This window comes from Petaurus breviceps, unplaced genomic scaffold, assembly GCF_028583685.1.
Source record: "Petaurus breviceps papuanus isolate PSGF00001 unplaced genomic scaffold, PetGlider_PUasm1.0 470, whole genome shotgun sequence".
NCBI classification, from domain to species: domain Eukaryota; kingdom Metazoa; phylum Chordata; class Mammalia; order Diprotodontia; family Petauridae; genus Petaurus; species Petaurus breviceps.
This window is the reverse complement of record NW_027186350.1, coordinates 5,729,997-5,743,707: the sequence shown is the minus strand read 5'-3', so window position 1 is coordinate 5,743,707 and position 13,711 is coordinate 5,729,997. Positions and strand designations below refer to the sequence as shown.

The 13,711-nt window shown below is 38.3% G+C and overlaps 1 protein-coding gene across 2 annotated transcripts in view; it reads left to right on the top strand.

The window, feature by feature from the left end:
- The window catches only part of GRIN2B (glutamate ionotropic receptor NMDA type subunit 2B), a 663,246-nt gene that overhangs the window by 575,076 nt on the left and 74,459 nt on the right, over positions 1-13,711 (top strand). The gene's annotated exons all lie outside the window — the stretch shown is intronic.

Sequence of the window (13,711 nt, the reverse complement as noted above, 5' to 3'; positions counted from 1 at the left end):
ACATATATGTGTATTTATCTCCTGTTTGCCTCAATTTCCTCATCTATAAAATGAGCTGGGGAAGAAAATGGCAAGCCACTCCAGTATCTTTGCCAAGAAAATGCCAAATGGAGTCACAAAGAGTAGGACATGACTGAAATGACTGAACAACAATTACACACACAAACACCCGCATGCTGTTTGAACATAGTTTTTTGCATGTTGCCTACCCCCAGTAGTTTCTGAACTCCTTGAGAAGAGAGACTTTATCATCATCATTATTCTTTTTTTGTCATTCTTTCTATCCCTACTTCCTGGTATATAATGGGCACTTAAAAAAATGTTTACTGTCTACATGAGAGGGAGGGGATATCCTGGACCTACAGTATACAAGTATAGGTTAAACAATAAAATTAAATCATTTAATTAGACATTTTTAGAGCTCTTTATGAAATAACAATATGTAGAGTAGATTATACTTCTGATGAATATTATTTGGGACATGAGGAACATGCTGGAATTTTAATGTAACTATCTTTTATTGTATAACAGTCTCTCAAAGTCCTAAATTCTTAAATAGTAGCACCATATTGTGTTGGTCAATAGAGCCAAAGCAAATCATTCAATATAACTTGCTGTGACCAAAAGATGTTCAACTAATTCCAATTTTAGAGGTGACAGTGGGATGTTAAATTGCTTCAAACAAAAGGACCTGGGTCAACACTGTATTTTCTTTAGAAGGATCTTAAAAGGTTCTTGTGATGTTTCTAATCTGCTTATATCCCTGCTTTTCTTTTTTCCTACCCCCCATCTGGTTTCATTGATTCTACCATATATATGCAATCCTTTGTTCATTCTATTTTTATCATTTCTTTCACACCTCCCTGTCTGTTTCGATCAGTGTCCCCTTTGAGAGGTTCTGGGAAACTTATTACTTCAACAGAGATCACATCAAAAGAGATTTTTTTAAAAATCAGGACCCAAGGCATTGCCTAGCACACAGTAGGCACTTAATCAATGTGATGGCTTAGTAAATGTGAAAGGGGTAACAATGGCCTAGAAGTACTTCTTCTACACTGACTCCACCCTCAAAATCTAGGACCAGGGTTGGTTTTTTTTTTTTTTTTGCTTGTGTTGTAATGACTGGAGAATTGTCACTGGGGTAGTAGATACATGATTCCTGCAAAACATTTTCAGATTTTCTTTTTATAAAGGTCAAATTTAACCAGAACAACTTTCCTTAAAATATACCATTTCTGAGCAATCTTATAATAGCATTTGCCATTCAGGAAAAATTAGCTCTTGATGCCTAGCCTAACCAATGCAAGGAAACCATTGTAGCAAGAATGTTTAGGGTACCTCGGAGAAGACATACACATTCATGAAAATATGTTTCTTGATCTTTTCTCTCCTTAGTTCGCCATTTATCTTTCATTATTTTTACTTCAGTATTTCAATAATCTGTGATTTTGTGTTTTGGGGTACTTCTTTTAACAATGAAAACCATGTACCTTCTTTGTGAATTTCTATGACTGAAAAAAATGCATTTCCCTGTAGCAAACCTGATAATATACATCTCTGTGCTTAAATTAATTTGTTCTTCAGATGATAAGCACACAGTCCATTATAAGACCTGTACTCAGTCTTCCCAGTCTGGTAGGTTTTGCTAGAGCTTGGGCTCCTGGATTAATATTATTTAGGTCCTGGAGAAATAATTGAAAAAAAGAACTGCTTATATTCTCATATTTATATCATGCTCTACATTTAGCAATAATTGCCCTCTAAAGGACTGATCTTATGATTAACTAGTTGTCACTCCAGAAAAGCAGGAAATAGCTCACTCATAGTGCTTAACTACTCTAGTTTTATTGAAGGGTAGTCTTTATAACCAGCCTATGTCTTGCTGGGCTGGAGATGAAGCAATATGGTTTCCCAGGTCTGGTTCTTTGGTTTGGTCTCCAGCATCTCTCTGGGTAGTGCAGAGGCCTGTTGTTTCAGATCAGTCAGGAGGTGGAAGCTCCCCAGGTGATTCATTAGAGATGCAACACCACCGCAATGGCTCATGGGTCTGTCAACATCCAGATGAATTGATGGCAACACAGATCAGGTAACAATATCACAGATGGCTCACCAGATTTCCCTTTGTATAGAGAAAGGTTCTATCTCTCACAGTTGCCAATGATATTTTAGTTTTGGGGTGGTAGGGGTTCTAGGGCAGTAACTTTCTAAATGGGAGGGTGACCATAGGATCTTGAATATTTATCTTTCTTATCTCAGCTCAGGATGTAGAAATCTATTATCTCTCATGCTAGGTATGAGGGTGTTAGAAAAAAATCAATCCATTTGGGCTAAATAAGCATTGTCTATGAAATCATAATTTTGGAAAGAGTGAGAGATTGTCTTAGTAGTTTGAGGATGTAAGGCACAATTGTGGAAAGCAGTAAGTCCTATAGTTAAGCAGAAAGTTTTTTCTTTAAATCAATATGAACTTAAGTATTCTAAATAATTTTATGTTTTATCTCTAAATTACTTCAACATTGCCAAGGGAAAAGGCCTTCAGTCATGTTCTTTGGTGAAAAGACAAGAGTGGTTTTTGCTCAAGTTGTTTACAACTTTCTCCTGATGTATTCTCTCAAAAGCAATGAAAACATAGTATTCATAGTTATAAAAATCTAAAATAACAAGCATATATTTGAATACATTATAGAAAGGGATACAGCAGCTATAAACCAGACATTCTGAAATGTATTGTTTCAGTTACCATTTAGCTGGCCCTAACATGGCTCCACTAGCTTAGCTTTTAAGAACCCACCCTCACAATTCCATGCCACAATAAAGCATGGGAAAAGGACTTTAGTGTTACTCTAAATATGGTAACACATTTCCTTGATACTTAAAGGGTTACAGATTACTCAAACAACCTTGATATGAGCTAAGTAATTGCAAGGATTATCATCCCCCTTTTTATAATTCAAGAAATTGAGGCTCAAAGAAGTTAAGTGGCCCATAGTTAGGAGGTGTTAGATCTGGCATTTGACTTTAGGCCTTCTGATTCTATGACTAATACATTCTATTACACCACATTGCAGATCATGTCAAAGTGTGCCTGTCTTATTTTAGGGATTAGTCTTTTTTCTCCTGTTTCCTTTTCATCAGCCTTCCTTCCACCATTACCCTTCACAAAATATTTATCTTTCCCTAGACTCCTGCTCACTCTTCCTTTATACTCAACACCCTTCAGCACAAAGAAATCTATCTGATATTATCATCTTTTGAGTTTCCACTATCCCCTATTCTCTACTTTTTTTCTCCTGATAACTTTTAGCTAGATTCCTGGAAAGATGTTCTTATGAATATGCATCAGCTTGCTTCCTTTTCATAAAATAAACTAGATTAGAGTCTAAAACAGTTTTCTAGGATCTGTAAAAATCATGCTTATCTTTTCTGTTTAAAAAAAAAGACTAGAAAGCACTAGATATTAATGAGAGAACAAAAGAAAAAAAGTCGGATGATAGAAATGGGGGTTATAATTCCTGTCATCAGTATCTGAAGGAAAAATAGAATGGTCTGAGTAATCCAACCATACAGCCCCACTCACTTCCTGGGAATCATGATAACTAAGGGCTTCTTGGGACCATAGCATATATACCAATCAGTCCTTTTGGGCTGTAGTACTGTCTTTTCCTCCAACTCTACACTCCCTGCCCTTCCCACTTGGATTGCTTACTTTGTACATCATAGTACTCAAAAAATACCAGTTGAACTGAATGTGAAAGGCATCTTACTGAACCCAGGCATCATGTGTTACATGGTTTAATGTTTCTGAGAAATGCTGCTTGAGCTTAGACCAACTCTGGATAGAATAGGAACCATAAGTCAAACTGCACATTAACGTAGAGCAGAATAACAAATAGCCAGAAAATCATGGCATAAGAATCATTCTCATTCTTCATATGCAAATGAATGCAATCTCCCAAAGACTCACAGACTGGTGAGAGAAGGAAATCAGGCCTGGACAATTGTTCCCTTCACTCTGAGAGGTGAACAAGGGTTTTGACTTCCATGAAGTTAGTCTTGAGTTTAGATTGAAAGAATTTCCCCTCTCTGTGTTCTCATAGCTCTGTTTTCTGACAATTGACTTGCCTTACAATTTCTTGGCTCCAACTCCATTTGTTCCTTTCAGAAACTTTCTTGATCCTGCTACTGTTCTCCACCTCCATAGCCATCATCTGCTAAGATTCTTCTTTCAGCCCCTTCTTTCCAGCTCCAGAGCTGCCACTTTTTGCTTCTCCTCCATGTTGTTGTCCTTAACAATCAAAAACAAAAGTTCTCTCTTGTTGCTGCTGGTGACTGCTGCTGTTGCTTTAGGGAAGTGTCCTTACTCTCACACAACTTCATACTACTCAACATATGAGGTCGTAGGTCTAGGACTGGAAGGCACCTCAGGAACCATCTAGCTCAACCACCTCTTCACAGCCTTTGCTAGTTTGTATACTGAAGAGCCACTCAGGCAGCTGGGAGATGGCTATTTGTTTTTCCTAAACTCATTCGACAAAAGGTTCCCCTGACATTGCTTCTAGCTTAATTAAATGAGTGAATCCCTTTCACCTCTTGCTCAAATCAGGGTTTGGGTAGGGTGCCTCTCTCACCTTCCCACAGACATTTAACACCTCTCTGAGTTGTTCTGTACCTGGAAATAATTCCATATAGTTTTACTTCCAGTAACTTCACATGGTAAATATCACTCAGCCAGAAACTGTCTCGAAGCTTCATTAAACCTCAAGAAGGCATCAGAAGTACTGGAGAGGGGGAGGGGGAGGGAAAGGGAAGGGATAAGTGTTTATTAAGTACCAGGAACTGTGATAAGCACATCACAAAGATTATCTCATTTGATTCTCACAGCCATCCAGTGAGATGGGACATGTCCTCCTTTCAGATCAGTTGTTTTTCAGTCACATATGACTCTTCATGACCCCATTTGGGGTTTTCTTGGCAAAGATACTAGAGTGGTTTGCCATTTCCTTCTCCAATTCACTTTATAGATAAGGAAACTGAGGCAAACAGAGTTAAGTGACTTGTGTCTGAGGCCAGATTTGAACTCAGGAACATAAGTCTTCCTGTGCCATCTAGCTGCCCAGATGTTCCTGTTATGAATATTTAAAGCAAGAAATAACCTAGATACCTGATTTGGTCCAGAGGTATTTTGAGTGGGCCTCCTCTGGACCCCTCCCATCATGAAAGATACAGAGAGCCCCAGGGGGTATGAATGGAAGAGTGAAATTTAGCTGCTTCACAAAGAAAATATGATTTGTCAGAAGTATTCCAGAAAAGGAAGAGCAGGACAGCCTGTACTTCAGCATTAGAATTTAGATCCTGCCATACCCCCTCTCCCCCCCCACCCAGTAAATCCCTAGATAGGGATTTTGTGTGCAAAGGACACAAGAAAAAGGGGTCATTCTGATAGTTTTTGAAATAATGTTAGGTCTTTCAGGTCAGTATGGTATCATCTGGTGTATAATTTACAAAATGATTGGCCTGGAAGGAGTTAATAGTTTCCAAAAGTATCTAACTTATTCCCAAGGAGTGGTTTGTAAACTGAGAGAAATTAGCTTAGTGGATGTTCTTTTGATACAAGTCCCTATGTAAATCCATAAAGGTGTGGGTATTATTATATCCGATGGTTGATTTTATTTGCACCTGCAGTGAAGTAATCCACATATGACAAAGGATTAGCTGAAGTTTACCCTGACATTTTAAGTTAAATCTCGTTGAATATTTTAGGAGCTAAAAACCTTTTAACATTTTGCCTTCACCACCTGCAAAGGAAAATCCTCCAGCACAGGGACTGTTAGTCACTTCAAGAAGCTACATTAAATCTTCCTTAGAGTAAAGATACCTTGTCGTTAACCAATACCTGCCCTCCTTGTTTTCATGAAGCTGTTATCTGATGAAGCAACTACTGCAAAAAGACCAATCATCCCCACTGATTCCCAACCAACTATAACCTGTAGACAGGCAAGTTGGCCTGGCCAAAGCAACAAGACCTGAGGGAGAGACAGAAGGCAGAAAGTGTTTGGAAACTCAAGTACCACCACCATCACCACCTTCCCTCAGAAACCGATGGAGATAGGTTAGGACCTTGAAACCAAAAGCTATGAGAATAGCAGTGACCTTTAGACCACTGGTCAGCCCTATAGTCATTACTGAGGAAAGATATAATTGTGGAAAAGGGGTTTGCCTTCCTTAAGACCAGCTATACCACTTGCTAAACCACTGATAAGCAGCTAAGTCCCAAGAGCCCTGGGATTGGCAGCAACCCCAAACCTCTCACTGGTTCTTCTTCCAGCCCAGTCTTGGAGCCATCATTCTAGGTACCAAGCTCTTTGGAGATGTGACCTAACAATTACTCCTTCAGGATCTATAGCCATAGCTACTGAAGACTCAGAGAATCAAGTTCTTACCACTGAAGTTTTTGGTGCTTTCGAATAGTTCAACATCAGAAATGGAAACTAAAGAAGTCATTTAATACCTACTTTGTTGCTGTACCCTAAAGACCCTGGGACCTTTCCATCTAACTTGGAGCTGAAATTTTTTGTATGCTTTGTCTCCCTCCAGTAGAACGTGAACTCCTTGAGAGCAGGGAATGTTTTACTTTTGTCTCTGTCACCCTAGTGTATTCATTCCACATTCATTGATTCTCCTGTCCCCACCATCGAAGTTCTGTTGCTATTGTTTCTACATCCTTAGGTCACAATCAAAAGTAAATGAGTAACATTCTTGTTACTCTTATTCTTATATATTAATATCAGCTTCTTATGTATCTTAAATAACAAACATTTATCAGAGAAACTGGCTACAAAGATTTACTCTAGTAAATGAATCCCCCTCTAATTCTAATTGCACTGATATTGCTTTGCAAAAGCTTTTTATTTTTATAGAATCCAAAATTTCAATTTTATCTTTTACTATCACGGGCATCCCTTGTTTAGTTAAGAATTTTCCCACTAGCCATAATTGTCAAAGGCATCTCCTTTGATTTTCCTCTGTTGTTTAAATGTGATCTTTTATATTTAGTTCATGTAGTTATATTAACTCTTTAGCTCCTAGTATCCTTTTTTCTTCCTTGATTATCTCTGTTCTTTTCATTTACCCTTCATTCCAATTTCTTTTTTTAAAAAAGTCTAAACAGGAGAGAATTGGCTTAATTGCTTAATCTTTTCTTAATAATTGATTATTTTTTATTTTTGTTGTGTTTCTTGAGTAAGTCAAATTACTAATAATTTCTGGAATTGCTGTAGATTGTATCAAAGCCTCTCTTTCTTTTGGAGGGGGAAAGGCAGGGCAATTGGGGTTAAGTGACTTGCCCAAAGTCACGCAGCTAGTAAGTGTTAAGTGTCTGAGGCTACATTTGAACTCAGGTCCTCCTGTCTCTAGGGCCTGTGCTCTATGCACTGTGCCACCTAGCTGCCCCTTAAAGCCTCTCTTGATAAAGGTCTGTTTTTTCCCCATGGTCCATCAGGTTCAGCTGTGCAGAACACATTATTTTTGAGTTGTAGCTTATGTGTGTTTGATTTTTGGAATATACCTATTTTTTTCCTGCTTAATGTAGCTTCTTAAAGTGATTTCCTTATGACTGTCAAATGTTCCTGAATTAAATTGTTTTTCCTTCATAACAGAAGTCCTTTATCCCCACTGCTTGCAAAATTTGGGAGTTGGTATTGAAAGTGAAATTTGACCACTACATATATGTTTTAGAATTTTTGATGAGGTTTTCTCCGACAATAGTTCCATGGATTCTATCAAGCAGTGCTGTGTTTTCTCTTTGTTCTCTCTGTCTGGTCCTCCTCAGTTTCTTTTTCTCTATCTTCTTTCGTGACTTATTCCCTAACTTTGGTTGCACCCCCAAACCTCTGTCTCATACCTTCTTTTGTTCCTTTCTCATCTTACTTTATATTGCTATTAGCAGATCCCCTAGGCTTAATTAATCATCTCTCTGAAGATTAATGCAAGATCTATAAATCTAACCCTGTCTCTCCTCTGAAATCGAGTTCTGAATCAACAACTACCTATTGGACAATTTCCAGATGACTAAACTCAAAGAGTAGGCCTTAATGGCTTGATGCCAACTTGAAAGGCAGTCTCTAGTGGCATGCCCTAGGCATCTGTCCTTGAGCCTGTGATTGTCAGCATGGTTACAATGACTTGGATAAAGATGTAATTATATTTGTGAAGTTTGAAGATGACTTAGGATAAGGGAAGAGAGCTAACATGCTGGATGGACAAAGCCATGATCCAAAAAGATCTTGAGATCTTTTTATAATAAGCTACATATAATAAAATAAAATGTAATATGTATAAGTATAAAGTTTCATAATTAAAAAAAAAACTTTCAAATCCATTTCAAAAAATACAAGAACTTGAAAATGTGGTTCTAAAGCAGTTCTTTAAAAAAAATCTGTAGATTTTATTGGACAGTAAGCAAAGGAACATGGCTTTTCAAGTGCCTAATTTGTACCAGGTACTATGCTAAGTAGTTTACAAATATTATCTCATTTTATCCTCACAGCTCTAGGAAGTAGGTGCTATTATTATCTTCACTTTGCAGTTGAGGAAACTGAGGTAACCAGAGTCTGGTTGTCCAGGGTCCATGTCCAGGTTCATGCAGCTAGTGTCTGAGGATGGATTTAATCTCAAGTCTTCCTGACTCCAGGCCCTGCACTCTATACACTGCTCCAGTGAACTGCATTTAAAATAGCAAGCTAAAACTGAGTGAAAAGTATAACATACAAACCCAGTCCCAAGCAAAAAAATAATAATAACCTAGTGTTATTTTTGACTGAATCTAGAAAAGATAGTGTGCAGAACAAGAGAGTTTATAATTACGTGATACTGTAGCCTGGTCAGACCCCTCATGGATCATTGCCTTGTTGTAGTGTAGGGGCTTTTGCAGTTGCATGAAACTATGAGCTATGCTCTGCAGGGTTACCCAACATGGCCAGATCATGGCGGAGAGTTCTGACAAAAGATAATTGACTGGAGAAGGAAATGGCCAACCATTCCAGTATCTTTGCCAGGGAAACCACACAGATATCAATAAAATGATACATGATATAACACTGGAGGATGAACTTCTCAGGTCAGGAGGTGTCTGCTACATTTCTTGGGGAAAGTAGAAGATAGCTACAAGTAGCTCCAGAAGGAATGAAGTGGCTAGACCAAAGGTGAAAGGAAACTCAGCTGTGAGTGTGTCTGGTGACCAAAGGAACGTTCAATGCTGTAAAAATCAGTGTTGCATAGGAACCTGGAACACAAGATCTTTGAACCAAGGTAAGCTGGATGTGGTCAAATAGAAGATTGAAAGTTTACATATCAACATTTTGGGTGTCAGTGAACTCAAATGGATAGGAATGGGTGAATTTAATTCAGGTGATTATCACATAGACTACTACGGGCAAGAATCCTTTAGAAGACATGTAGTAACCGTCATAGTTAATAAAAAGGTGAGAAAAACAGTATAATTTTTAAAAGGATGGAATGATATCTGATCAAATCCAAGGTGAACCATTCAACATCATAGTAATACAAGTCTATGTTCCAACCGCTGCTGCCAAAGAGACTAAAGTTGCTCAGTGATCAATTTAGATCCCTATCCTAAAGAAGGGAAATGCCAACAAATGTTCAAATTACTGAACAACTGCACTCATTTAACAAGCCAGCAAGATTATGCTTAAGATTATGCAAGTTAGGTTTTAGCAATATGCAAAACAAGAATTCTAGAAGAGTAGGATAATTTTCAAAGAGGCAGATGAACTGAAGACCAAATTTCCAACATTTGTAGGATTATGGAGGAAGCAAGGGAGTTCCAGAAAAACATCTACTTCTGCTTCATTGACTACATACACTAAAGCCTTTGATTTTGTAGATCACAACAAAATGTGGCAAGTCTTTAAAGAGATGGAAGTGCGAGATCATCTAGGAACCTGTATGCAAGCTGAGAAATAACAGTTAAGACCAAACATGGGACAGCTGATTGGCTTACAATTGGGAAAGGAGTGCAATAAGGCTATATACTTTATTTATTTAACTTAAATGCAGTGTACATTATTTTAAATGCCAGGTTGGATGAATCGAAAGTCAGAATTATGATTGCTGGGGAAAATATCAACAATCTCAGATATGTAGACTATACCATTCTGATGGCAGAAAGTAAAGAAGAATTAAGAAGCCTCTTGATGAGGGTGAAAGAGGAAAATGTAAAATCTGGCTTGCAGCTTAACATTTAAAAGAAATAAGATCATGGTATCTAGTCCCATCACTTCCTTTTTTTTTCTTTTTGGAGGGGAAAAGGCAGGGCAATTGGGGTTAAGTGACTTGCCCAAGGTCACCTGGCTAGCAAGCATGTCAAGTGTCTGAAGCCCAATTTGAACTCAGGTCTTTCTGACTCTAAGGTCAGTGCTCTATTCATTGCACCACCTAGCCACCCCATTCCATCACTTCCTGGCAAATAGAGGGAGAAAAAATGGAAGCAGTGCCAAATTTTGTATTCTTGGGCTTAAAAATCACTGTAGAAATTAAAAGATGCTTGGTCTTTGGAAGGAAAACCATGGTAAATCTGAACAGCATACTAAAAAGCAGAGATATCATCCTGCTGACAAAGGTCCATGTAGTCAAAGCTATACTTTTTCCAGTAGTAATGTATGACTGTGAGAATTAGACTATGAGGATAGCTGAATGCTGCAGAATAAACACTTTCAAATTATGATATGGGAAAAGATTTTGAGATTCCCTTGAATAGCAAGGAGAACAAAGAAGTCATTAATTAATTCAGACTACTCATTGGAAGGACAAATACTGAAGCTGAAGTTTAAATACTTTGGCTGCACAATGAGAAGACAGGAATAATTGGAAAAGACCATGATGTTGGGAAATATTGAAGGCAAAAGGAGGAGATGGCGGAGGATGAGACATATAATGTCATAGAAACAATGAACGTGAGCTTGGATGGCTCTGGGAGATAATGGAACATAGAAGGTATTGGTCTGTTATGGTCCATGGGGTCAAAAAGACTAGGAAATGACTGAATGAATGAACAAGTGACCTGATCAATCTACATGTATAATACATTACTGTGTTTGCCTTTGGGTGCCATATTTTAAAAGATGGCAACCATGATAGTGAGGAATGTGTCATTCCATATGAAATTTAGTTAAAGAATTGGGACACATTTAGTCTGGAGAAAAGAAGACTTCAGAAGGCCATCTTTGTAGTTGTATGATCCTAAGTCATACAATCACTATCTGCCTCAGTTTTCTTATCTGTAAAATGAGGATAATAGTAGCACCTACCTCATACTTTATTGTGAGAATAAAATGAGGTAACACCTCAAAGCACTTAGAAAACTTAAAGTGCTATATATATATATATATACGCTAATTATTATTATTATATCTGTCTTTAAGTTTATGAAGAAATGTTATGCAGAGGAAAAACGAGACTTTCTGTAAGAGCAAAACTAACAGCAATCAATGAAATTTGCACTAAAGTAGATTTAGGAAAATGTGTAAGGAAAAAACTTACTTTGTGTTATCTGAAAGTGAAAGGGGCTATGAGTAGTAGTCTTCTTGGCACTGAGAAGTCTTTAAACAAAGCTTAAATGACCGCTAGTCCTTAATATATAAAGGGGTCCCTGGTTAGGTTTGGATTGACCTAGAAGGCTTGAGAAATTTTTTCAATGCTCAGATTCTGTTATTTTGTAAAACATAACTTTTGATCAGGAACTTAGGAAGAATTAGAGGTAATTAACAGTTAAAACCTCTGATTTCCAAAGGTGGATTCACTGAGTTCTGGGGTCAGAGGACTTTGGTTCCAAACACAACCCTACTGTCCACCATCTGTGTAATCTAGGATATGTCATTTAGACTCCTGGGCTCCAGGTTTCCTAGGCTAGTTTAGGAGTTGCTAGTCTGCATGGACGCCTAATGGAGGGGGTGTCTGTGGACAGATTTCTGGGGGAGAGGTGTCTTTGGATAGATTTCAAAGGATATGTGAACTTGAATAAAGGAAAATATATCTTTATGTTCACTAACCTTTAATCAAAATTTAGCATTTCCTTCAATTACCTAAGTAGACAAAAGAAAAACAAAAACAAACCCTTATTCTAAGATGTTCATAGGCTTCACCAGACTGCCAAAGGAGTGTGAGACAGAACAAAGATTAAGAAACCCTGGGCTTAATGACTCTAGGCTTTCTGCGAGTTCTAGATATCAGGGTCCTGCACAAGTAAGCTCTCTGCTGTTGCCATCGACCTGGTGTGTCACCAACACATATCTAGTAGGGTCTGCCAGAAGCACCACCTGAAAAGGGACGGCATTGGGGACTGGAAGGAAGTGCAAGGTCTGGACCTCCTTGCACAGGGTGACAAAGGTTGTGGGTTTAGATTTAGAATGGAGGCCATCTAGTTCAGCTTCCATATTGTACAAATGAGGAAACTGAGGTCCAGAGACTCAAACCGATTTGTCTAAGGTCCCACAGGTGGCAAGTGGAGGAATCAGGCTTCAATGCCAAGTCATCTGGTTCTAAATCCAGCATTCTTGGCCCTTAGTGATGCCTGCTCTTTCACATGACTGCTGTTAAGTGAGATTTCTGCTATTCTGTGCTTGTACAGTTGGCTTCTCTTTGCTTCTTCAGCTTGCTCAATTCAAAGCTTTAAATTCTTCTTTTGAAAAGTCAAATGGAGGCTTAAAATAAGTGGTAAGTGTTTAGTGCTAGATCCAGATGTCATCTCAAGCAAGAAACAAAAAATGCTTTGATTTTAGCAAAATAACCTTTGGTGCCTAAAGAGGCTCTAATAAGTGCCCTTGTTCTGTGATCTTAAAATGAATTCCATTGCACACAAAAGAAAAAGCCTGGAGAGACTGCCACCACTTGCTTTACTGCACGAGGTCTGCAACAGCAGCAGTGACCTGCCAATGTCTCCTCACCCACCACTCTGCATAAACATACAGCGTTCACCCTACTGGGTTACCTCAGCCGTTTATCATAGAGGGACCAGCCCCAGGCCTTTCAGAGGGAAACACAGTTTTCCTTGGTTGTTTTAATGCTTGGCCTTGTCTGTCACAGCCAGCCAGGGTGCTAATTAGTGCCAATTACGCTAGTTGTATGGAAGAAAACTGTGAGCAAAGGAAAGACTTTGAAGTCTAAAATCACAAGAAATTTGTTTCGCAGGATTCTCCTCAGAATGTATCACCATGGACCACTACCCCTCTAATTTTTTTTTTTTTTGCTTTTGGGAGGGCATTGGGATTAAATTACTTTCCCAAGGTCACATGGCTAGCAAGTGTTAAGTGTCTGAGGCTGGGTTTGAACTCAGGTCCTCCTGACTCCAGGGCCAGTGTCCTATTCACTGCATCACCTAGCCACCCCTACCACTCTAATTTTAACACATGTGACCATAGAAGGGAGTAACTTCTTAGGAACAATTATTTCCTGTGGAGGTATTCATCTCATACTAAGAATGACCACCCCAAATTCCTATGATGTACAATCCATATTTCCCTGAGTAATTGAAGAAAAATTATGCTTTGTGAAAAAGAAGGATTTTATTTTTCTTAAGAGTTCTTTTCATATATCAAGAAAAAAGCAGTGCATTGATTTTTTATATAGACATATGTTGGTAAATATGCTTATGACAATTCCTTATTTCTATTTAGTCCTCTCTGGAGAACTCAGAGTA